The 27309-nt window shown below is 40.2% G+C and overlaps 1 protein-coding gene across 2 annotated transcripts in view; it reads right to left on the bottom strand.

Annotated features, from left to right (window-relative positions):
* The window catches only part of ntf3 (neurotrophin 3), a 45145-nt gene that overhangs the window by 14076 nt on the left and 3760 nt on the right, over positions 1-27309 (bottom strand). The gene's annotated exons all lie outside the window — the stretch shown is intronic.

Raw genomic sequence — 27309 nt, 5'->3', positions numbered from 1 at the left:
TCCTACCCATCAAGCAGAGATAAAAACATTCGCTACATAAATTATACAAAAAAATAATTAAACTAAATAATGACCATATAAAACATGGCAATTTTGGGATGGGAATTAACCATAGACTGTATAAAACATGGACATGGTCTAAGTGACACCACCCATTGGTTTTGAACGCTCTTCTGAAGCCCATCGATGGCGAAAATCGACACTGCTCACATATATATTGAAAATGCTAACACTGCTCACAAATAACAGTTTAAATAACAGTATTTCTGCTGTTTCAATGGACATCGTAATAGTGTATGGGACTTCCTGTTCTTTTCGAGCCAGCTTCAAGTGGACACTAGAGGAAATGCAGTTTAATAGCACTTCTGGATTGGCTTCATTTTTAAAAACCGGACATAGCAGCTTGGAATGTACAAACAGAAAAACATCATCGAGGGATAGACCTGCATTGGCCTTTGCACTAAGTATAAATAGTATTTAATTCTATTACTAAGATCTGATTGAACCTCTCTGAATTGTAGGATGAGAAGTTCCAAGAAACCTGACTGAGACAAAAGCAGGATGCATTCCAAATCAAAGCTAAACGCCTGCTTCCAAGGCTGTTTCTTAAAGCTGAATATCATTCCTAAAACTGAACTGAATTTATCTATTTAACCAACACTGTTTACAGAACGTAGAAAAAGCAACCTGGACAGAGATTTATCGGCTAGATTGTATTTAGATGCAGCTTCTTTGATAAAATATGAGTGAATTAAAGTTCTGTAAAGCATTTAGGTGCTTTTCCAGTAGTTACAGCATATTTTTCACATTACTGACCATGATGCAACACCACTGATTAACTTACTGATGGAACAACTGCTCCACAAATTCAGATTCTTTTCCCCTTGTTTTTGTTATTTTTGCATCAACTGTCTCTCTCTTTTGAAGATCTGAGTTAGTTTCTCTCTCACAGGTGCCGTAATTCAATAACTTTTCAGCAAAAAATTGCAACACACACACACACACACACACACACACACACACGCACACGCACACAAACTGGCCACATGATTTTTAGGTCAAATTTAAATGTTTCCGAAGAGCATAAAGGAGTTGCGGCCTTGATGCCAAAACAGAAGAAATTTGATTATAGTTTTTACAAGAGATTTGAATGTTTGCTTCAACTCCTTTCTCTCTCCATTACTTCAGCTTATGAGGCTCAACACCCATTAGATCAATATCCAGGCTTCAGACCCTCCTCATCTCACGCTTCCATCAGCACATATTCATCCTCATTTCTCTCCTCTCTCTCTATTCGCCGTGGAAGAGTATTATGCAATTCATAAACAAGTCCAACTACCTCCTTACTTCTCAGGATCAACACAATTTGCAGAACTTTGTCTGTTAATGCAGTTTTCTTTACTTACATGTCACCCAGAACTGAAAGAATAACCTCCCATATCCTATAATTGTCCCAAAATAGTCAACTTCTAACAGAGCTTATTCAGATGTTTGTGTCAGTGCTTCCCTCATCAGTGTGTCCTTGTCCGTGTCCGGAATACGTGTGCTAATCAGTTCTAGGGAAACTGCTAGGTCAGTTGCCAAGATCCTCGTCTCACCTGCGCTTCACGCTCACTGAAGCTGCTAATCTGCCTCAAGCTTGTGTTGAATCTTCGAGCTTCTGCACTCAAAAATGCACATCATGCACACACAACAGTCACAGATGACAGCAGAGTGCTGATCTGTGAGATGAAAGAGATGCACTATGTCTACATTTGCAAATGCATGTGACTTGCATTCAGCAAGACGCAGGTAGAAGCTGCAGGATTGATGCGGATTACTAAGGATTCATGCGGATAATCAGCCTCCGCGTGCATGCATCTTAGCCATGTTTCCCCCCCCGCATTGACGTACTGAACAGCTGCACTGACTGTGAGGTGATGCATGGCTGATGGACTTACGCAATAAAATGTTCATTTTGTGGGATTGTCTTCTCTTTCTTTTTGTGCGCATGCAAGTCCCTGTAACACAATTTGATAATGTAGTGTAGATTAGTTCTTAACCAGGTAACTAAAGTGTATACCTCTAAGCTCCTGCATCTCAGCATGAGTCATTTAAACACCAGTCTCAAAGCAGATCATAAAAACGACACAAATTACAGTATATAAGAAATTGCGTGCATGGGCAACAATGTTTTAATATCAGTAAACATGAATTTCAAATTGATGTCATTTGATCTGAAGACTATATAGTGTGTGCGTCATTGAACCCTTTCGTGTTGAGTCTGCATTTATTTGCATTCAGACCGTGCCAGAGGACCACACGCCCTAGCCGACGGTGAAGCCTGATGCAAAACATGTAAAACCTAAAGTCCATACTGATGTATTCTTAAAGCCAAAACTATGATCCTCTTCTTAACTTTATCAAGTATTTCTGCCCATCGTGGGTTCCAGACTGGTAAATGAAGGACTCCATAAAATTCCCTAGTTAAGGTGATTCATTGATTCTATAGTTACATTTTCAGCTCATTAAAAAATTAAACCTGACGGCGAAAAATCTACGAAATATACTTCAAAGTGAATAACATGACTTTGCAATGTGTGCAAACACACACAGAAATAAGTTGAGATCAACTTGAGTTGTTATAAATTAACAAGTTGAGTGTCAACTTGTTAATTTATAACTTTATAACTACTTATCAACACAAATTATTTCAAAAAATATGTTTCACAAAATGTTTGAGACTCAGTAAGACCAGCTAAACTTCATAAATAGAGCTCTGGAGAGAGAGAGAGAGAGGGAGGGCTAGAGAGAGAGAGAGGGAGGGAGAGAAAGAGAGAGAGAGAGGGAGGGAGAGAAAGAGAGAGGGAGAGAGAGAGAGAGAGGGAGAGAGAAAGAGAGAGAGGGCTAGAGAGAGAGAGAGGGAGGGAGAGAAAGAGAGAGAGAGAGAAAGAGAGAGAGAGATAGAAAGACAGCAAGTGTTTACATGTGCTCCTGTGTTCACCTGTACAAATGTCAGCGGAGCCTGTGGCGATGTTAGTCAGATCATGTCGGGGTTTGTTCTGTTTGTGTGTGTCTGTGTGTGTGTGTGTACGTGCGTGTACATGAGTGTGTTTCATGAGGAATGTTCACTTAAGAGGGGCCTCAGCCATGCTGGTTTTTGCAACAGAGAAAACATATATGTGTAAGTTACGCATGTCTTTGTGAGCACGTGCATCACTTCAAATGGAAGTCAGGTTTGGATCAGACACGTCCTGCTCTGAGCGACAGAAACAACACTCCTGTCTGAAGAGTCTAGCTTGCTAAATAAGTTCCAAGACTCTGTTATTGTGTTCTTTTGTTAGTGTGCATGTCAGAGGTTGTTTTTATTTTTGTGCATGGTGGATCAATAGAAACACAGACGGCACAGAGGTGCAGCTACAGCAGGCTCATGGCTTCAGGGCAGACGCAGACGCAGACTTTTCATACTTGTACAATCAGATCACCATGTAGCTAATTAGAGTGTCACATGAAGACACAGACATCATAGACGAGAACTCCCAGCACTTACTGAAGTGAGCAGGTGTGATCAATGCAAACTTATTAAAAATATTAACTTTTCACAAATATTCTCGTCAAGCTAGTAGAAAGTTGGTTTGAAACGGTAACAAAGCATAAAAGATAGAAGTTAAGATTCTCATTGAGCTTGCTGTCATTAAGCATATTTATAAGTGAAGATAATGTAACAGAAAACTCTGGAAAAAAAATCTTGTTTTTGATTGACATCTGCCCGTCACCACACACAACAATAGCACATGTATGGGACAGCTTGCACAGCACTGAACATACTGTTGAAGTCATTTGAGGCCAAATCAGAGCAGCGGACATAAGACTAACATTCATTTCAAACTGGTGAGTTACAAAATCCATTGCCATCTGTGTACTGGCTGGTATAAACTAAGCCCTCCCTTTCTTAAACACTCAAGATGAAAAAATTATTCTTACAACAAAAAAGTAAAATGCACATCCCGGTCCATCTGTGAGAAATAACGCGCCCCCACTGGAGAAAAAAGCACCAGCTAATGAAACTCCTTCTTTTAAAGCTCAACACCTAAAATAGATAAACAGATATAAATAGATTGTCAGCTTCTAAATCTAAACTTAAGCACAGCTGAAAACAGTCAACTGCGGTCAACAGTCAACACCTAGGCTTGTAGATAATAACTGTTGAATCAAGCAAATTCTCTAAACAGTGAGCTGTGTAAACAGGCAAAAGTCTGCCGTGTGACTAATCCAATGATTGGTTTGTGTGTAATTTTGTAAAAATTAGACGAGCCAAACCGCAACCAATTCAAACCCAGCATCTGAAAATGTAGATGAAACCTAAATGACAATATTTAGAATTTGGACTGTAGATATTTTGTACACTATTAGATGCTCATGAGACCTCATAGTCAGGACCACTGTTGACTTGAGTTTCCAGTGGCTCCAGTAACGGGGTGAAGCATGGTCACGGTGGTACCTGCCTTGACCCGTTAGGTGCGTGTGTTTGCTTGTGTGTTCATTTCAAGAGATTATTGGCACAGATGTAGTGTAACCTCATTGGGGTGTGGCGGTGTTAACATGTCGATGATTGACTCAATTACCGACATACACATGCCTCAACTCCATTCTGGTGAACTGCGTAAAGAGGAAAAGTGCATTTACTGGCAGTCGAGGAGTTGCATGTTAGAGCAAGACAGTCATCAGTCTGTATGATTAACAGAAAGTAATGATAGTAGAGGCTCCGTCGATGTCTGGCAGCGAGGCGGCAATAAAAATCCAGCAACATGGAGGAAAGATAATAAACTTTACAGCTGCATCTAAACCTCTTTATTTAATTATTTGGTCATTGAGTCCACAAACTCATCAACCTCAGACACACATTTCTGCTCAAAAGTCTTTATCAATATAGGACAACAAGACAGCCAGGGGCAGTATTAGTGATCCGGAGGCTTCAGGCAAAGACAAATATGGGGCCCTCCCACATTTCAAAGAGCAATCATAGCAAGTGAACACAATTTTTCTGAGGCAGCTCTTCAGGTAGCAAAGCCAAAACAATTATTCACCAGAGCCTGATGCTCAGTAAACGCACACACATAACCACCATTACTTATAAGACGAGTAACAACTCAGCCTGTCAAAGAAGGACACAGCGGAGGCATGTCTACGGTGCGCCAAAAGGGACAAAATAGCATGCGATTAAAAACATGATTGCCTAAATGTCCATTGATGTTAACCGTGATTAGTTAACTTTAATGCTGACAGCCCTAAAAACAACATAACTCAAAGCCACATCCTCATAGTTCAACATGTGGGGGGAGTTTCAATACTCTGTCGATCTCTGCGACCCATGTGGAAGAAGCGGTACTTGGTATTTTTTGCTGAACCTGTCCTGTGTAAGTAGTATTCTGTAAAGTAAATAAAAATAGAGGAAACATATTAATATAATTATTTAAGCATCACAGTCAAAGACAAACCCAAAACCAAACAGCATTCAAAGATACAGAGGATAAAACCAGACAAGCATACATCACATCTATTTTAATGTAAGGTGTTCACAATGTTTAGATGTTCTTTTAATATATATTCATAAAGATGTGTTTACAAATAATATTAATACGGTTAATTCATTTTATGGCAATATTTTTCTGTTATGTTTTCCTTGCGATTCTCTTGGGGTCCTATTTTCATCTTTGGGTGTTTTGAACGTTTTACCACACCTGCCATCACTGTGCCTTTCAGCCTATTAGTGCAGACATCTATGTATATATATATATATATATATATGTGTATCTATATATATATGGGTGTGGCCCCCATTTTTCAAAAACGATCACCTGAAGAAGGTCACACTTCACATTTCCCCTTACACCAGGCAGGCATATGTTCTTCTGTCTACCAAAGGTCTTTAACAGTACAAACAGTGTTGATGTCTTTGTCAGTCAGGGGGCATAACATTTCTACCAAACATAATGAAGCAGAGAGAAAATGTGTAGAAATCAGGAAGGAAAAGATGAAGAAGGGAAAGCAGAGAGAGTGGTCGGAGAATCTGGAGGTAGAAGAAAGAAGCTGAAAACAACAGAAATCAAGAGTTTGGTAGGGAGGGAACACGAGGCTAAGGGGGGAATAAGAAGTAATAGAAGAAGTTATTGAAGAAGTTGGGATGAAAACGACGTCGGCCAGCAAATCACCGTCTAACCTCTGAAGTGATAGTAAGTGGGACGCCAGGCTTGTAATCTATTGGCAGTAAGGTTTACCAAGGCGAGCCAACTGCTGTTAAACGGCACAGCTTGGGAGGAAAGGGGGGGGGGGGGGGAGTCTTTTTGCACTTTTGACCCAGTATTGAGTCTCTTAGACGACAATCTAAATTGCCTAATGGAAATTAATAACAAGGAATTACGGTCGACATTATGAACGCTGCATCTTCATCCGGTTATCCGAGCACCAAATGAGTATCATGTGATATAATCATCCACTCCCAGACAAACAAACCTGACATTTACTTAAACTCCCGACGGCAGTGTTTTCAACAGCAAAACAATGATGCCTTGGCTCCAGTGATACTTGGGACAACAGATGAATCCCTCAATAACTTCTGATCCGTACGGCTTAAGACAGAACTCATCAGGTCTTGTTCTGATCCTTGATTGAAAGCCAAGTGATTTTAATCCATTTTTGGCTGCCAGGCTGAAGTGTAAGGACACCTGCTCTTATCTAATTACATTCCCCATTGCATGTGGAACAAGAGAATCGGAGTTCTGTCATGTCGATTCATTGGCATTCAGAATCTCTACTCGTTGAGTCATCCAAACTCCTCGTTAGCCCTTGAATGAGCGGAGAAGTGGACTGTAAAGAGTGAAGGCATCAGCTGATGTGCAGAGATCTTCTTAATCCCTGCACTGAAAACAAACACTGAATGTTACTCGAGTTGAACTTTTGACACAAATTGGAAGTCTGAAGTTGAAATTGGCTTGTGATTTAGACACAAACCTCACAAGCCTGTTTATAGCGCACGTTGGCAGGTTGATGCCGTTGGCTCTGAATGATCAGCTGTGCTACTGACTCACTTACACAACAGACGCTTTGAGCCATCTGATTAGACAAACTGGTTCCGACTGTGCTTTAATTAAAGCTCAGCTATACACGGCTATATGTGTTTCACCAGGCTCTGCCCACTGCTGTGCTGGTGGTGGTGGTGGTGGTGTAGGGGAGGGGGGGAGTACTAGGTAAGGCTATATTTTAATACTGTTCTATAGAGGGGTCTGCTGTCCGTCTGTCCCGCCTTCTGCCCCCTCCGGCACAGATTGAGGTGCAACAACGCTCGTGTCAAAACCGAAGCTTCTCATGCCTTCTTTTAATATTTCTCTGCAGCTGTCGACTCTGTCATGCAGTCTTAGTTTCGGATGTTTGTTGTGATACGCGTCGTCATCAATAAGCCTCCACACTCGAGGATCACCTGATGTCATGATGGAAAATCAAGTGAAAATACATCCTGTCCAAGAATCCCTTCGTTGGTCTCCCAATACGCTTCAGAATTGATTTTAAGGTTGCACTGTTTGTTTTTAAAGCTCTGACTTGCTTGGCCCCCCTGTACATTACCGACCTCCTTAAGCCCGTACACTTCATCTAGGCTCCTTAGACCGTTCGACATGGGCCTCCTGGCTGTCCCCCGCTCATGGATAAAGCTCAAAGGTGATTGTGCTTTTGCAGTCAAAGCCCCTAAACTGTGTATACATTCTCTCCCCATTCCATCAGGTCTGCCCCCTCTGCTGAGTCTGTTAAGTCACGCCTCAAAACGTATTTTCATACATTAGCATTTGAGTCCTCTGGTCCTGAATAGACCGTTTCTCTCAGGCTTTCTCTGTTGCTTTCTTTATTTTTATTTCTTTGTTCTTGTGTATGTTATGAACTCCTGTATATTTTGCTTTCATGCATTGTGCACATTTTGGTCAGCTGCTGCTGTTGTTAAATGTGCTTTATTACTAAATGTGACATGACTTGAAACATTTTAAAACACCAGTAATCTTATTTAAACGTCTTCAGTATGAGTTGGAAACACTGGTGCATGTGCTGTAACCGCCAGACTTCCCCTGACGTCTAGAAGTTGTGATTTTAAGGCTGATTATACCTCCAAGTAATCTCCATTTCCGCCAAGTCTAAAACTTGCACAGATTAAATTAAGATATGCAAAAAGCAAAGCAAAAATTAAATATTTTAAGCCTAATTTTGTAGAGCAACAAGGCCTAAAAAAATGTAGCATTTCCCTAAAGAAATCAATCTGGTGTGCCTAAATTATTATCCTTCACAAATCTGTAAAATCTGTTCTTTAGGACCCATACCCTTATTTAAGTATTTCACACAATGCAAATAGTCTTTTTCTTTCTTTTTAAAAGTTGAATAGCATGAGAAGCTTAAAAGGAAAACATTAGAAGAAAGGAGGTAGTTTTTATATTCATTACCATTTCTAGAATAAAGTGAAAATAAGGAGAACAAGGTCAAATTGAGAAAAAAGTAACACTTTTTAGTATCAGGGCAAGATATGCAACGTTTAAACTTCATCCTTATAATAAGAAGATTATAGTAGTTTGTCATCATCCTCCTGATGCTCTTTCTGCTTTTATTGCTGCTCTGTAGAGGCACACACAAAGGAATCACCTGCCATTGATCAGTTTGCAGATTTACTGAACAATTAAGCACTTGAGGTGTCTGAGCAGCAAAAAGGAATGAAAACAGAGACAGTTATTAAAGTCACACAGTGAGAACATGTTTTTGTCAACTCTGGTTAACTGTGTGTCAAGTTTCTACTACAACTACAGTACAAACTTAAATCAATTACACAGATGATACCGACAGGACAGGAACTATAATGTAGCAGAGACAAGGGTAACTTCCAGTACCATAGTAAAGGACAAGTATTTACACTTTCCCTTAAAATTAATATTATAAAATCATACTGGACTGAAATCCAGTCTGGACCACCGAATGTGTCCGCCCAGTGGCCCTGAAACATTGTAAACTACTTTAGTCCAAACTGAGAAATGCATTTGGCATGAAAACAAAATGTGACACAAGTGATTTCTACATATTGGACTTTCATATTACTGCGTCAAGTGATCAAAGTCAAACACAGATTACCAGCTGAAGTCATACCCAACATCAGATTGAGAATATAAAGATACACCACTGAGCCCTTTAACAACAACTTTTTTCTCATCATGGCTATTTATTTCAAAGTGATTCCCCTCCATCTCCCAAAACAGACCACATGGTGAGGAGTTTGAGATTAAAACATCTGGATAGACAGTTGCAATCAGTCAATTTCATGACTCTATTCTCCTATCTCTTTTTTTTATTTTTTGGGATGAGTTTAGAAAATATCAACAGCATCAATTAAAGACGGAGGTGATTGATTATTTACGTTGCAGTTGCCGTGGAGACCCCCGGTGATGATGCAGTCAGGCTGCTTAGTGATGGGGCTTGGCAAGCAGTGTGCCAAATCCTCCACAGGGATTTTCACCCAGCAATGTCTGAGCCCTAATACTGTCCAACTGAATCCAGATGTTGAGATGAAGAGAGAGAGAGACAGAGAGAGACAGAGACAGAGAGAGAGAGAGAGAGAGAAGCTCTGTTTTCAGCCATGAATTTGTGCTGCTAATTCTTTTGCAACAAAAAACAGAAAACCTCAACAGAAACATTAAAAATGTACAACGTGCTTTAAAGAAAGACAAAAAAAAAAAATAATTGCCACGAATGTTCATGCAAAATCCAATAAAATAAAGAAGAGAGATAGGAGAATAGAGGCATGAAATTGACTGATTGCAACTGTCTATCCAGATGTTTTAATCTCAAACTCCCCACAATGTGGTCTGTTTTGGGAGATGGAGGGGAATCACTTTGAAATAAAAAAAAAGCAGTTTGGAGGTCATTGTGGGAACACTTTTGGGACATGCCAGGAATCCTTTAATGAGAGCTTAACATTGCAAAAATGCACCATTACTGCTGTGAGACACGATAGCATACCATAACAGACCATACCCTGTGTGTACACTTTACTGTCCTTTTGGGAAAATTTGTTTTGGATTCCAGTGCTGCACACTTTAAGCTGCCACTCCTTAGGTCCTTTATATCCCGATTTCCAATTCAAAATCATCTCGCTAAAACATCCCTTAGTCTCCTTTCCTTAAACAGCCAGGAATGCCACATTTAAGACAATAAAGGAGGGCATGAGGATGTTAATTCCAGTTTTAAGTCTACGTCTTAGATATGAAGCAGTATTAAGAAGTTTGCCCTTTTCCGTCACTTCAATCAATCAATCTCTATTTGTATAGCACCAATTCCTAACAAATGTTATCTCAAGACACTTCATAAAACAGCAGGTGAAAGACCTCACTCTTTGCTATATCATCTACAAAGACCCAACATTGATCCATCATGAGCACTAAAGCAAAGCAAAAGAACACTTTTGGTGTCCCTGCTGGTTGCCAGTTTACCTTCACTCGTTGCAAGGCATCACTGCAGCTAGCTAAAAACAATCTCTTTTAAGAGCACAAAACAACAATTAGACACTGTTTTTTTTCTCAAAAGAACTGAACAGGTGGCAGCATTTTTATCATTGAGCATTGGAGGTACACTGCATGGGCAGAAGTTCCCAATGTTTCCAGCAAAGTAGCTGTTAGCAATAGCTTTAAGTGCAGTTTATAGATAGAAGAGCTTTTGATATTCTCATTTGACTGAATTACCTTTTCACCAAATGTCTAACTCTTCCTTTTCGATATGTTAAGCCATATTTTAGCTATATTTTCTCTAAATTATGCAACAATTTGCTAAACACACCTTTTTTAGCCAACGGTAAACATTAGCTGCACTTTGTGATTTAAGCTCTAAGGGCGCGGTCACACTGGCCATCCGTACCGTGCTGTACCCAAGCATGATTGCCCCCCCGCAGCGTCATTCCCCCACTGGCCGACGCGGCCTGCGGTCACACTACACAGGACTATCCGTGCCTAAGCACGATTACCTCTTGTACATAACGTCTTAATACAACACATGTACGCTTTATGTTGTTATGAAGCGTGCTCAGTTTACAAACAGGCGGACGAGAGAGAGAGAGAGAGAGAGAGAGACGCGCAGTCGAGTCCGAGTCTGCACATCAGAGAAAAACACAGAACATGACAGCTACTTTACTGACTTTACAGCTTATTTTAAGCCATTTTAATCAGACACAGTAATAAATAAATTCATTGTTCTCCGATGTGCGGGCGTCCGCACAGAGCATGACAGCTACTTTGTGTCTTATATTGTGTCATTTTAGTCAGATACAGACATGAAACTCTGGATTTCGCCATAATGAAGACTGTCAGCGTTGTTTACCCGCGTGCTTGTGCTTGTGCATGAAGTGAACCGTGCCGAAGCACACCTCTCCGAAGTGTGCCAAAGACAAGGAAGTGTACCGTGTCTGAGCACGATACGGAGCGCTCACACTGATCAAACAAACTGGACTTTAGCGTTGAAGCGTGCTTGGGCACGGTACGGATGGCCAGTGTGACCGTGCCCTAAGACAGTTAGCTTATCCGACGTGTCTTCCTCCACCTCCCACCTCGCTAGCTTTTCACCCCCGGGGTGTTAAGGGAAGTGAAGGGAAGGGCAGAATTCCAATCATAACAGTGAATTATCTTCTGAACGTTTGGTTGTCTCCTGCCAGGTGAGTCATCTGCAGTCACGGTGATTATCACCTGAGAAAGCTAATCTGTGCTTGAGAGTGGCTATAGAAGTTAGCATGTTTTTGTGTGGCATCTGCATGTGTGGGTTTGAAGAGGAGAGAAATGCTCAAAGTGCATGTTAGCTTTGTGATTGAAGGTAGTGGTGTGAAGGGAAGATTAACAGGTACAGGTCAAAGGGCTGTGTTTTTAATTGAGTCTGGTATGTAGGAACATGTACATTCTTATGTACATGTACATAGCTACAGGTACACATTCCTTCACCTGACAGAGAAAACAAATGAGAACACACACCTTGCAGCAAGTCTTACATACCAAGGAGAGAGACCATTTCTAATGAGTAAAATGTCATTATGATCTATTCCCAGTGCACACATATAATTACACAATCCTAAATGCTACAAAGGCAACCAATGAGAGCCAAAGGAATCGGTTGCAGATGCAGAACTTTTCTCAACCTGTGTCCGTGCTAACAAATGTTTTAGGTCATTGGTATTATTTTCTTTATATATGGAGGCATTTGAAATTCCTGATTTTCGAGTATTTCCATCAGAAAGATAAACAATAAAGACCAACCATCAAGTACAGTTTGATCCAGAAAACAATACAAAGGACAACTGACTTTCTGCAGGAGAGACCACCTTGCAAAATCATGCTGAAACCCATGACAGGTACAAACTGACTCAGGTCAAAAAGTGAAAGTACACAGAACTAACATTTTAAAATGTAAGTAAAATCAAATCCTAAAATAAATCAAAATTTAAAGCAGGTAGTGGCTCAAAATGTCAATGTAACATAAATGAAAATTGAAACTTGTACCTTTGAGCTTTAATATCCATGTAATGCATTCAACACCTGCTGGTCAGTAAAAGTGGGAACGATCTAAAGTCCACCAGAACGGTAACATAAAGGTGCTCTTGTGGATATTTTTTAACCTATTGTAGTGCTTGACAAAAATGCACAAAAAAATACATTCCTGTCAGTGCTTTCACGGGATATTCCACTGATCTACAGCATGCCAAAAAGTGTTGCAACATGGCAGCAAAGTGCGGAAAGATCCAATTCTGCAGTCCAGTAAACATGAATGTAAACAACATCCTGACCGATACACAATACGTATACAAGAGACAATTCAATTTGGAAATATTTAACGAGGACAGAAACTGATCCAACATGTTTGCAGGGCCTCAAGGATACACAAAACATGCTTTGCTGAGAACTACTGGATGAAATCAGAAAACTCCACAGGGCACCTTTAATGCTGTTTGGAAGACTTTGGAATTTACCCTTGTGAAACTAATTGGCTCTGTCTGTGGAAAGTAACAATAACACACCCGAGAAATTGGTTCCAAGCGGAGATCTTCTGATCTACTTTGCGGCAGATTGACAGACACGTGTTTCACATTTAAAAAGATAGATTTGAAATGAGAACGATTTAAATGAAAGCAGCAGCGAAGGTTGTAATATATAAAACTATTTGCAATTCCTTACATGAAGCTACTTGAAGCTTCTTAAAGCTAGTCACACTCCATAGGACCATATTAAAAATATAAAACTTAGTAGAAATAATCAAACACAGGATGAGACAGATACAATATTAATCCATTTAATCAAAATCCATGCTTCTTTTTGGTGCAACTGATTATTTATTTCCAAGTATCCCTTAACCAATGAACACAAAATGATACATTTCCTACCATGCACCTCGCTAAAGAATTTGCTAATTCTATCTTTGAGCTCCTTTTTCTACTTTCCCAGTTTGTAATGCAGCTTTTTGATAAAATATGTGTCGTCTTTCTGCCCATGTGATGGGACTCAACTATTTATGTCAGACTCTGTAGGCTCCACCAAAGGCCAATTGGGATTTTATACGACTGTTTATATTGTTTAAATCTTCACTGAGTGACCAATATATTGACTTTGACATTCGCAAAAGATGTGTGTCATGTTGGGTCTCGCTGAGTGTGCCCAAGTTCAGATTTAATGTAAAGAGAACATGCAGGAGTGTGTTACCACAAACCACTAAGTGGCCACAGTGTGCAGGAAGCACATACGTACTATGCCACTGAAACATGTTCCTGTTTATCTGAGCCTTGACACTTCACACAGAGAAATGATCAAATGAATGAAACCAGCTGCTGAAGTGTTTGGGTGGCAAAGCGATCTCAACTCCTAACCCTCCCACAGTCCATTGAATAAACAAGTGCTGCAGTGTTGACACACGCCTGTTTAGTCCTCGTTTGAAAGAGAGGACGTAGAACAAGACAGTCTCTTTTCATTTCTCCCCACACAGCAGGACAGACAGACAGACACAGCAGGGCTTGCCGATGTGTTAAACATCTGTAAGAGTAGAATGTAGTGTTTCTCCACTTCAGACATATGGCTGTCATTTAGCCTTTTATCTGACAGCTTTAAGGGCCTGATTTACAGAATGATTGCCCAGTGTTTTGGTCCCCAAACTGCGCTGCTTATTCAAATCAGCCATACTTACAGTCATTTTAGACAAATTGGCCCAAAACTATGCAGAATAGCCACCCTGCAAGACGTTTAACTGACAAACACCGCAAATAGCCATATGCAGTTAATCTAACCCGTAACCCGCTGCAGAATTAATATGGAATGTCACATGCACAATTTCCAGTGATCATCATCATTTCCACCTCTGAAAATGTGTTAGTTTAATTATCACCAAGGGTTAAATCAGTCTCTGCACATATGCACATCCTTTATCCACACGTGTTAAAACTGGAGTAGTTGCACAGCAAACAATAAGCAGCAGAGAGTGAAGGTTGCTTATATAGACAATCAGAAACAAAACACAAGCAAACTGCACCGAGAGGCAAAACGTCATGTGTGTGTTTGAGCGTCAATATCATAAGTGCAACATCCTTTGTGAATTGTGGCTTGAGTTAGAGCAGATAGCGAGAGAGAAAATGATTGCCATGATTGTCATGGAGCTATTCACGAATTGAAAATGACACAAAAGGAAACAGCTTATATGTATTCATGTCCAAAATAAGGGTTAAGGCTGAACATAAATAAATTGTATGGCTGGGGTTCGCTATGACCATCACTGACATTAACAACTCCTCTACAGATTTGACCTGAAGCCTCAGGCAGAGAAAGAAAAAAATAACACATTTTTAGGTTGTATTATCTCAATCTCTGAAATAAACGGGGTGAATGGAGTACTAGCACAGGTGGTGTGTGAGTAAGAGAGACTGAGTAGTAATTGGTGATAATAACAAGCCCAAATCAGCCATAGAGATCAGGGAAGCTAATCCAGTGCCAAGCCTAATAGAATCACAGACACAGGAATAGTCTGCAGGGCTCAACAGTGGCTTTAACCTTGCTTCATTGTGTGTCTGTGTTCGAGCATGGTAGTATTCTCTGGATTAATGCACCCAGAGCAAGGGCTGGATTACCAACCCAGGCGAAGTGGACAACTGCCCAGTAGCCCCAGAACTCCTAAGATCCCCCAAAAGCTCCAGACTCACTGCAGAGTTTTTCATTAGGTTTTTCTTCCATCAATAGTGAGGAGAACAACACCAAAGTAGGAGACAATTAAAACATGGGCAATGCTTTTCTGTAGCTTGATTTGCATCGCGCTAGAAATGCAACTAAATGTTGAAGTACCTGTAGTACCGGCTTTAACTGAGCCCCAATGCTGACAGCCCTGGTTTATAGCTAGCTGCAATAGCCTGTTGGTTTCAAGAGCAGGCTGTAATAGCTAAATATGAAAGGTATTTGGCCGTCTCAATGTCTATGGATGTCTTTTGTTTATTGTTGTGCATTGCAATAGAACAGTTATTAGCTCCAAATCCAGCATGATAACTCGGTTTCTGTTGGCACTATTTGAAGTGCACCAGTAAACTCAGCTCATATCAGCTCATATCTATTGCGTAAAGAGTGGGAGGACCGGGGGTAAATATTGGGGCCCAGCAGCTGTCTTTTTCCCCCCGAGACCTCCAGGAAGGTTGCTCCAACCATTTGTCTACTAGCAAAGACATTAGGAAAGGAATAAAAGAGTTGTCAACACAATAGGTCACATGCAGCGCACAAGATTCTCCGTACAGATAAAAGAATGAACTGAACCAAATTTCTACCAGCGTTTAAAAGACAAGATGTCATTTCTGAGCTTCAGCAGAAATAATTCAAAATGATTATGATTAGGATCTGTTTTCTGGTGAAATGTGTCATCTGACTGAGAGCCTTAATTCTTTTTCTTTTGCTGTCTGTGTATCCCATGGCGGGAAGATGGATAAAATCATTGTCACACTGATGAGCTGATAAATTTTGTTTTTTAAATTTCCTTCAATGAATGCTACAAACGTTAGCTTAGCTGTGAGTATTCATATTGTTTGATGTATTTACATATTGACAGGAAATATAGTTGGCTTCATCTATCCCCTTGCAGAAAAGCATTACATTTATCAACTGTGTAACACATCTTTTCTCATTTGGTGTTACAGCCTCACTTGGTCTGGTTTACTCGTAGCTGATGGGGGTCAGTGTTAGCTATCGTTGGCAAACTTGGATATTGCTACTTTAAGATAAAATCACTAACCTCGCTTCTGACTTATGGCTACTGTTACAATACCTTTACAAATAATTGTGTCCCTTCAAGTTGTCACTTTAGTCAATGGTTTACCCAAGTTAAACACGCTTCCATTAAGATCAAAACCCTTATTAATGTTTGTTACAGACTGCCAGTGGTTAAAAACACGTGTTCATGCTGGCGTTACATCGAATTACTTTTTTAGTCAACTCGATCAGGGGGTAAGTTTAAATAATTTAATTTGTGCGAGAATCTTTTGGCAAGTATAGTCAAATTATTGAATAAAACTTTTTGTCCTCCATTACAAAACCAAATCTAATAAAATTACAAATCTAGGTTGGCAAAGTCATTTTATTACCCAAAATTAGTTTTTAAATTCCTCCTAATATTAACTAGGTATATTTCTTCACAAAAGTTGAAGTTCTATATTTCCATCAGGTGCATGCTGGGAAGTAATCTCAGAAGGAATTAAGTTGTAGTTGTGCAGTCAGTGACCCTGCAAGATCCCCCCGTCTTTGACATCAGGGTATAGTCACAGACTAAGATTTTGCAGAGGGTGTCTGAAGTTAGTCTTTTAAACGTATTTTTAAAGTTTTTCCAAAGTCCTCTAATTTATGGAAGGCATTACTCTCTCACACTGGCACTTTGGATATAAACACCCCATAACCAAGGTACATGTCCCAAATATCTGCACATGAATGTGTTTACATTGTCAAACATTAAAAAAGGAAAAGGTTGTAGGTGTCCAAAGTCAGCTTTAACATTTACAAGTAGCAGTATTTGTTTTGCATTCTAAGTGAAGTCAACAGTGTCCTCTAATGTTGTACCTCAACATCATTTTTACCTCCCATATATCAGATTAATTTCTGTTGTCTCAGATAGTCTTTGCTTTTGTTTTAGGCTCCTGTAAATAAAAGCTTCTCCACTCAGATGGTGAAGCAGCAAGTAAGCACTTTATCTTCAGATACCTGGCTATCATACCTTTAATCTCCAAATCTGGGACACAAATCCTGACCTGAACCTTATCGTTCAATCAGTCAATACCTGAGAAGGTACTTTAGTCTTTAAGGACTGACATGTCTTTTAAGTTCAGTATTGTTAGGGTACACATTGCTTTTGCTAAGCAACAGATAACTGCTTCCTGAAAGAAACTGCTCATCTGTTTGATCTCTAACAGCAAAGAGCATCACATGCCTGGTGATTCATTATCTCCTGTCTGTTATTTGGATGAAGATTTGGTTGGCTAATTTTGGTTCAGCAAATAAAGTTGAAAAGGAAATTCAATCCGATGATCAAATGGTTCGCTGTAATTTCACGGTTCTTGGAAAAGTCATTTGCGCTCAGCAGCACTCAGCTTGTGACTGTTGCCTCTAATTCTAAGTCATGTTGAGGCGGATGTTAGTTGGTTGTCTGAAAACATCTGCCCGATGGTGCACTTGGTACGTCAAAACAATTCAATTGAAACAGGTTAAACTAGCCCACCAGCTAGTCCAGATCAAATTGTGCATAAGAAGACAAAATACACGGCAAAGGCCAGACAACACTAAAATAAACCTGCTAAAGAATAAAAATGAAACCAAAACCAGCTTTCATATTAAGTAGACAGTAGAACAATTTGAATAACAGGTTAAACGACGGAGCTTCCCCAACCTTCAGCGACGCCCGTCCTTCACCATCGGACTGTGTCGTCCCAACCACCGCCTGACGCACAGCCACCACCATCAGACTGTGTCGTCCCACAACCACCGCCGTCCCCATTCATGCACGGCCTGCTCCGACCTCCACCTCAGCGGCAAGGAAGTGTGGACAACACGAACGACAGTAACACAAAAGGAGAAATCCTTCCTGCATATATTCCCATATGCTCTTTTGTAAAGCGTCTCAAAATGACACTTGTGAATTGGCGCCATACAAATAATGATTGATTGATTAATTGATAAAAGGAAAACACACAATTTAAGTGTGAAAACAAAAAAGATCTCAATGCCTTTAATGACACTACACTTATATTTGGGGGAATGAACTAATCACAATCTAAATCAGCACTTCAATACTTTCAGAAGAAAACAACTTTTCATCATCTGAGTCGATACACATCAAGCTTTGTGTCACGCCTGGGTGAATCATTTCATCATTAGGTTGAATCACATCATAAGCACAAATCAGACTTTCAATTTTAAGTTGCAATGTGTCTGTCTTTCAGTCTCTTACCTCTCCTCTCAGTTCATTTGGCAGCTGGGCTGAGCTGTATTGGCAGTTACTAATCTGCTCAGTTGTATTTAGATTGACTTCATTGATTTAATTTTAGTGGAAGACTAGTTCAGTTACACAAAGCCATTGTGTCGTAACTCGGATTGATGTGTAGCTTTATTTCGGTTCATGCTAAGCTCAGAGTCACCTGCAGGGTCAGGTCGTCGTGCCCATATTAGTTTGTTTCATCACCCTCCTGGCACAGCTTTTAGAAAGGTCAATGTGTCGGGTCAGAGTGCTTTTTACAGACACAGGAGGTGAGGAGAGGATACCTGCCGAGCCGCTGCTAACAATAGCTCAGATTGTTTCTCTGACTACTAGAGATCATGATTTGATGATTAATCCTTCATCCAGTTAAAAGATATATAGCCTAGTTAAACAACCAAGAGTTAAAAAGTGATGGTGATGTAACTTCAAACAGCAAGAGGGATAACCTGAGTTCACATTCACCTTACATACATACATAACTTCACCTTTAATATATTATGTAATCACCTTTAATGCATTCTTAATATGTAGCTAACACAAGACAAAGAATCTCTCTGCGGTGTAAAAACTCATAAGTGAGAATGTGTATTTGTCTAATTCCTGGTCAAAAACATCACATTACACTTAATATAGGTCACATTCACCTGACGAGTAAAAAACCCATTGTATTTCAATATTATATAAAATATATATATATATATATATCTATATAATATAATACAAGCAAAAGTAAATAAAGCCTGAATAGCTTGTTATTATTCTTTTTTTTAAATTGGCCAATGCAGCAAGCAAAATCTATTTGTTTCATTTCTTAGAATTAGATTCTTAGTCTTATTTGAAGGAACTAAAGTACATTTTTCTTGATGTTTATCTGGAGCTTTAAGATGAATGTAGCTATAATATTAAGTGTAGGATATTTTTGACTGGAAAATAAATTCAAACATTTGCTGATGGCTTAAGGTTTTACAGTGTGCTGTCCACTATTTAAAGTACATAATGAATTACTGCTTTTGGTATGATTCACTTTGTCATTTCATCAAAGAAGTAATCACATTTCATCCAAATATCATGGAGGTTGAGGCTTATTGGCAGAGTAATGTCTAAACTGTGTTCCTGGTAAGCACAAGTACTTTGGTATTAATATAGACGTGAGATATCAGTGAAACAGTGTTTGTAATATTATCAGACAGTTTTTGGTTCAAAGAATGACTAACTCACCTAAATGATGATCGTGCTGAAGAGTTGTCTGGGCATGAAAACTCCTGAGAACTAAATTTCCAAAAAAACAAACGTTTCCTCTTAGGATAACCGCGGTGCTCTAAATGTCAGTTCCTTGAGGATCAGGGATGGTGCAACTCTATATCAGAAAAAAGCAGTATTACTTCGGCTGTCACGCTATTGTTTTTGTTTAGAATTTATATCTCGTGGCACGTCGGTATCGTTTACCACATTCATACATTTGGATGAATGCAGCTATTTGAATTTGCCATTAGAGCTTCATTTGCCTTGGCATGATGTTTACAGCTGTTTACTTTCCAGCCTCTTGCGTGTCATGCAATGTACCTTTGAGTGCAGAGAGAGTCAACAGTCGCGTCTTATCATGCTTATTAGAGGTAAACAGACTAACCACTGCTGTCCTTCCACACACAGCGGTGCCACAAAGTCATGCTATTAATTAACAAAGGAACATTTGTGTGGATTTGTTTTCCCCATCTCCTGACTTGAACTACACAGCTGCATTTATACTATAAAAAAACCTGTCCACCATCCTGATTTCAAATAGCCCTTTAACACAGAGATTCTCTAACAGAACAAAAACTGAGCGCTGCCATTTGAACTTTTTCTCAGGAGTAAACAGTTCCCTCATACTGGTGCTCCAGTGTGTGATATTACACAACATGAAGGTGTTACAGATGCCAATGACATTTAATTTACAGACAAACAGCACTGTTCCATCCTGTCCGCTCGGCTGTTTACAAAGACACTGTGTTACCTCTCTTACTACCTCCACTGTTGGCTTAATGGTGAAACAAGTTTGCCCGATGTTCTGCCTCAGTATTTCTAACGTGAGACCTTTTCAGACTGCTGTTTCCCTGTGCGACGTGCCTTCAATATGAACCATCTTAAAGAAATCAGCTTTATGTCGCTGCTCTGTTGTGTTGCTTTTAAAAGGTAAAACACAGCAATATTACATCACTGAGATACAGTCAATGATAAAATTGCACTTTTCTATTCTTCTAACAACTCATAATGCTTTTTATGCAGGTCACATTTGCAGCACATTCACACAGTGATGGCAGAGGCAGCTGCTAATACTACTAACATATCTCCTCTAACTACCAACTTTAATGTCAGTAGAGGACATAAGATTAAAGAAAAGGTGAATAAACCAAAGCTTGATCCATTAGCTGGCTTTGGTTGAAGATCTTGGTTGAAGATCTTGAGGAATATAAGCTTCTATAGGTCCACCAGTTAGTTGAAGAGTGAAGAAGCCTTTTGGAGGAGAGGTGAAACGTCCTCAGATCCTCCCGGAGTCAGCAGTGGGTAATTTGAGCGCCTGCAGCCTTCCTTGGATTTGGTAGCCGTTTCTCAGGCTCCCTCTTCGGAATCAAACCCTGACTTCCCCGTTACCCGTGGTCACCATGGTAGGCACAGAAAGTACCATCGAAAGTTGATAGGGCAGACATTCGCGTGAGGCGTCATTATTAGGTTATCTAGAGTCACCAAAGCGGCCGGGGCACCCTGAGAGGTAAACCCTGCGTGGGTTTTGGGTCTGATAAATGCACGCATCTCCGAAGGTCAGCCCTCGTATTAGCTCTAGGATTGTCACAGTTATCCAAGTAACGTTGGAGCGATCAAAGGAACCATAACTGATTTGCCAAAATTGCCTTTGAATAAAGGTCTGATTTACGATGACCTAGATGACTGAGAACCTACACAGGGTTTAGCTATTTATTTGTGTGTGTGTGTGTGTGTGTGTGTGTGTGTGTGTGTGTGTGCGCGCAGACTTCATGCTGCCCCTGCATGAATCAGTTGGGCCACCCTGTTCAAAAAGTCCAGATCTGCCCCTGCATCCCCTCTATCGTTCTTTTACAGCAGCACACAGTACACACAGCATTCTCAGATGTCAAAGCCTCAAAGTGCTACATGAACACTACACTTGGCACCAGCACACTTTCTATCCTGGCTTTGAAGTGTGACACATCACACGTTATTTATGCTAGACTACACCGTGTCTTCTTATCGTCACACCAATGAAAGAGTGTGATTTTGATTTCTTGTCTCGAGTAAACTTCGAGCTCTTTGACACAGCATTCACGCTGTAAACAAAGCGGCCTCGGATGTCAAACAGTTCTTCATGATTTGAGAAACTTTTCACACTTGACCGAAATCCATCAGTCAACAACCCAGCTGCTAATCTGAAAAATGCTCTGTCAACAATGTGAGCTATTTTGTCTTGTCTAGTCATAAGTTGGCATTTTGATGATTTTTAAGGATAGTAAAGATTGAGGGGACTCATCATGTCCTCTCAGGCCTCATAGTGTAGGGTGTTGGGAGTTTGGCTTGAGGGTGAGGATTAAAGTCTGGATTAGTCTCATGTCAGGGTTAAAGTTTAACCAAAGAGGGGACAAGTAGGGATTGGGTTCTTGTGTGGTTTGCGGTTCCGACTCTGAGCGGCAGGTTTCAGCCTCGGGCCATCTGAACATCCGTGGGCTCAAATATCAAACCTGAGACGTCAGTCCACACAGGTGTCACCTATAGTCATCTTTTCTATAAGGAGAAAATGAAGATGGCCGCTCCCAAGTATTTGAGCTGTTATTCAACAAAAGGGAGTTTCAGCTCGACTGCATTGGCAGCTTTCACTTCAGATAAGTCTTAAAAGCCGACTGTTGTCTGACGAGTCCATCTCTTTAAAGATTCCTGCAGTATGTTCTCTTCTCGTATCTACTAAAACAACAACACATGTGCTTTAAACGTAGTACCCCTCAGGTATTACAGCAGTGAGGTCCTTTAACAAACAGCATGTTTGGTTATGTAAGAGACGTAAAAAGAAACATCTTCATGCCATGTGTGAGTAGAGGACACAATGCCCCCTGTGTGCACATGTGAAGCACAGCAGACACACATGAAGCAATGAGGAGGATGAAATGTTCTATTAAAACAGACACTTTTATAATGCACATTTAAAATGTTTAAGAATAATACCGCTCATCCAAGAACATCTGCTTAAACAGGAGCCTCTCTGCTACACTATTTGGGAAACATCATTTTTTTTTAAATTGGTAACCAGTCTTTTCTCATTGACCTGATGAAATAACAACATTACTACAGAGGGGTGGATGGCCTCTTAGTGTGAATTCAATCTCATAAAACAGATTGAATGGAATTATTACAACTTTCTCCTGTTTTTATATCTTTTATTGAAACCTTTATAGCCTCCTTTATTTTACTTTTATTAAAAACTATTCTCATTGTGCTTTTGATCACTCTTGTTTGTGTGTTAAATTATCTTTGTAACGTGTTGTTCCATGTTCTGTGAGTCGTGATTTCCTTGGTTTTTTTTGTTTTGTTTTTTGTTGTTGTTGTTGTTGTTGTGCACAATTTACTTGGTGGTTCTCAACTGGTGTGTCTGGACCCAATAGCCCTTTCTCTTTCATGTTTCATTGTTGGTTTCTTTGTTCTGTCACATGTCATCTATCGTCTAAGGTCCAAACAGCACAATTTTTCATTAAATAATTCTGTTGAATTCTGATTCCGGTTGAAAAATATCAGAAAAATTGGGGGGCAATTTTTCATGAAGGAGTTGGCGGTGAGTCCTGAGACTAGACCCGTTGACAATCACTGATTTAAAACAGTTTTTTAGGAGCTAATGAGCTCTATTCAATTTCTCCCCAGAAACGATTACCCATTGTATTTCAAAAAGCAAATAAAGCATTCTTTGTCTTCTGTTCATTTGTATTAATCTGCTCAGATTAATGTTATGTCTCTCAGAGGAGTCTGACCCTTAGATTTGGAGCCATTGGACTAAAATACCTCAGAAGGAGTTTCATGGTTTGTCGCTGTTGGCAACCTCTCATTGGTCGTCTTATCTTTCTGCTGCTCTTGTCCTGTCGTGTTGTCTGATGACACATCTCATCCTGCTGTCTTCGAACACTCAAACAAATCACTCACTTTGAATTCTGTCCTGGGAAAATGTCCGAACAGGCTGTTCCATGCTGTCATCATAACGTCCTCTGACGCTGACCCAGTGGCAGCAAAAATCGACTTTAAATAACTTTGAAGTAACATTTAATATTCTCACTGATCATCATGATTGAGGAGGTCATGAAGACACTTCGGTATTGATTTCATTCTTTTTAGCAGCTAACTAAAAACTCCTCACAGTAGCTTTAATATGTTCAGAGTAGCTCCACCTGAAGCTGCTTACAGACTGATGCATCAGTAAGAATAAAGTGACATCTATGTTAATGCTTGTAAGGCAAGGCCATTTCTTTACGTTTTTTTGCTAGTGTTGTAGTCCTCCAAATTGGTCTTGGTCTTTTGAATGTCTCAGTCTTGTCTCGGTCTCAGACTGGGCGGACTCCGGATTTTAAATCAAGACCGGTCAAGACCACCACTGATAGGCTATTTTTCCACGTCATTACTGTAACTAGAAGGGAAAAGCCTCTTTCTAAAAGAAAAAAAACAAATTCAATTCATTCATAATTTCAGTTTTTAATCCCCTAGTTACAGCCTCAACGTGAGAAACATGCTCACTGCACAAGATGAGGATTTTTCCGTGATATTTATGGCCTTGGTATTGTGGGTTAGGGTCTTGGTCTCACCCTGCCATGGTCTAGGTCTAGGCTCGGTCTCGATCCCTGAATGTCTCAGCCTCTGAGCACTCGGGTATGTCATGACCTTGATTAGTGTGGTCTTGACTACAACACTACTTTTTGCTAATTGCACCTCTGTACTTATACGTGTGCAGGATTTTGGATTCTCTTACTTTGCTTTTATTGTAACGCTAGAGGAGCCAAGTAAACTCCTCTCAAGCTTCTACCAAAATGTTTTATACCTTTCTTTAACTAGATACTCTGAATCTAACATAGAATGCATTTCGAATTGAACCACCCCCTCCACCCCCCCAAGGGTGAGACGTATCTGAACAAATTCACTACTTACAATATGAGTTTCCAGGAAGCTTCTACATTTTAAACAAGTAGAATAACATCTGATTTATGAGCTGCTTTCTGTAAAGGATTAGAGTCTGAATGCATTTTACTGCTACATTTAAATACAATCCAGGGGCAGCTAATATTGCACATTCTACCCTTTTGATGTCGATGAATATGTGTGTAAAATCATCCCAAAGCTGTAGACCCCTTATCACTGAACATAAAAAAAACTAACTGGATTTAAGAACCTTTAAGAGCAGAGAGATAGGTTTGTCCGGAAATTGATCCCGGACACTATCAGTGATCGGCTGAACCAGGATGGGGATTTTATCAGGAGGTCACTGAGTCCACCTTTAATGTGGAAACGGAGAGAGAGAGTGGAAGAGAAGCCTGCTGGGAGGGAGAGTGTCAGATAAAGAGCGAGGAGGAATGTAAAGAGACGGAGGAACAAATGAGGGACATAAAGATCCAGATGGTGAATGTGAGGGAGATAAAGAAAATCGTTGAGACAGAGAGGCAGATTAGCGGGTCAGAGCAGACAGAGAGAGAGAGAGGAGGGCTGGACTGTCATATGACTGAGCTGCTGGGAAGGCCGAGCGTCACCTTGAAGCTGCATGATCTCTATCGGCGCTGTCTGGAACAGTTGTAGCGAGGACAATGACACGGACAAGGAGAGGTACTTTCCCTTTTTTTACGCGCAGCGCTCGTATTTCAGCTAAGAGTCAGTAACTTTAAACAGTTTAGGTTACAGGTTGAAGGAATGACTTCTGCAAATGAGAGTCCTGACATGTATATGTGTTTCTGCGCACTTTGCCGCGTCTGTTCCACCGAGCAATCTGTCCCATATCCTTACCCGATGTTTTGCTCTGAGCATCCCTAAGAATGTGCAGCGTATAAACACTCGGCTAAATGTGTAAACCATGTCTGAGCAGGCGGGCCTGTGAAAGTGAAACCATATAGAAAGAGGGAACAGCTTGATCCAAGAGGTGAAGCACAGGAAGTATGGAAAATCCAAACTTTGTCTCAAACTCATCCAAACATCATCTGCCTCTCTTGTACGTTTGCAATGCAGCCGTTCACTCGTCACTTCATGGAGTTTCTTAGCATCGAGGATAAAATTTCTTTAAAGTCTCTTTATGCAGAGTACTTGATGCCTACTAGAAACTACTTGACTCCAGCAGTGTTTCAAACACCACATTTGTCATAAAGCTTTTAGCAAAGTACTTGAGCTCCACTTGACATTAACAAGGAATGCCTTGAGAGTCTTGAAAAGCAGAAACAACCTGCAAGAAGTGCGTGTTAAGTGATTTTAAGAGCGGCAGAGGAGTGAGAGGGTGGAGATAGGTGGACAAGGACGGCAAGAGGTACTGATGATGCTTGTTAAGGACAGAGTTGATCATTCCAAATCTGCTTTTTATAAGATTTTACAGTTTTGATTCAGTTTCTCCAAAAACATTTAAAACAATTTTTGTATAGGTTTTTTTCAGGTCATGATTGTTCATGAGTGCAATGCTCTACCAAAACTGTGTAATAATCAAAATCACAGGTTTTGAGCCTCAAAAAATGATAATTTGTGCTCTAAATAGAAATTTAGTAATGATTTGTACACACAAGATACGTGTTACACAATTTTCCAAAATGCATCATCAGCAACAAAATCAGACAGATATTGCGTTGCTTCAGTGTACACTGAAGTACACAGGAGTTTAAAAGAAACACAATTCAGAGAAAAGAAAGTGAATTCTGCAGTAAAGGACTTACTTCAGTGGAAATCTGCTAAATCTCACCGAGCCAGACTACTGAGGCTTTCCCCTTAACTTTAAATAATCTTGAAAAAAAAGTAGACAACAAACAACAAGAAATATGGATGTTGTGGCATCTAGCGACAAAGTAACATATTGCAGCCAGTGGACGCTCACTCTCCCCTTCCTGTGTAGGACAACCTGCGGTGTCTGCAAAACTCCAGAAAAGCGTGAGCGTGATGTTTGTCAGCTCGGGGCTTCTTCACAAATATTGTATTGCAACATGTTGTCCACATTTTGTAAAAAAATCGAATTCTCAAGCAACAAAAACCTGAATCTGATTTCAAGCGGATTGTAAACAAACTGTTGTGAATATTATATTCCATGTTTTGCCTATAACTCTGCCAGTAGAGCCACTCATCTGAAACCAAATCTTTAACTGACAGTATGTTCAGGAAGGTATGAGAAGTCATTGAAATCAGACTTGAGATATTGTTTTAAAAAGCAGGGACCATCTTCTAGCAGGGCCGGAGTTTCCCATCAGGAGGCTCTCGGGTAAGGTTTGCTATTTGCCCCCCCACCCCCAGCTACATCGTGCATGGAGGACAGATAACATAAAAATTGCTTGCAGTCTCTCGGTGTCATATGAGGAAGACGATGCAGATTTCCCCCCTAACCTGCGTTCTTTCTAATCGCCAGCAGGGGGAACTCTGCTTGTTTCAGTTAGAGGTCCAATTGTTTGTTTGTTTGGAAGTCTACCAAAAAATGTACTCTCCCTTTCAGTTTATTTCCAGCAAGAATTTTCTTGACCAGTTTATGGACTAGATTAAAATGGTCACGGCTTCTTCAACACAGATTGATGCAAATGATGTTTCCATAGCAACCACTCGAACAAG

The sequence above is a fragment of the Labrus mixtus genome, chromosome 22 (genome assembly GCF_963584025.1).
Source record: "Labrus mixtus chromosome 22, fLabMix1.1, whole genome shotgun sequence".
Classification (NCBI taxonomy): domain Eukaryota; kingdom Metazoa; phylum Chordata; class Actinopteri; order Labriformes; family Labridae; genus Labrus; species Labrus mixtus.
This window is presented reverse-complemented; position numbering and strand designations above follow the sequence as displayed.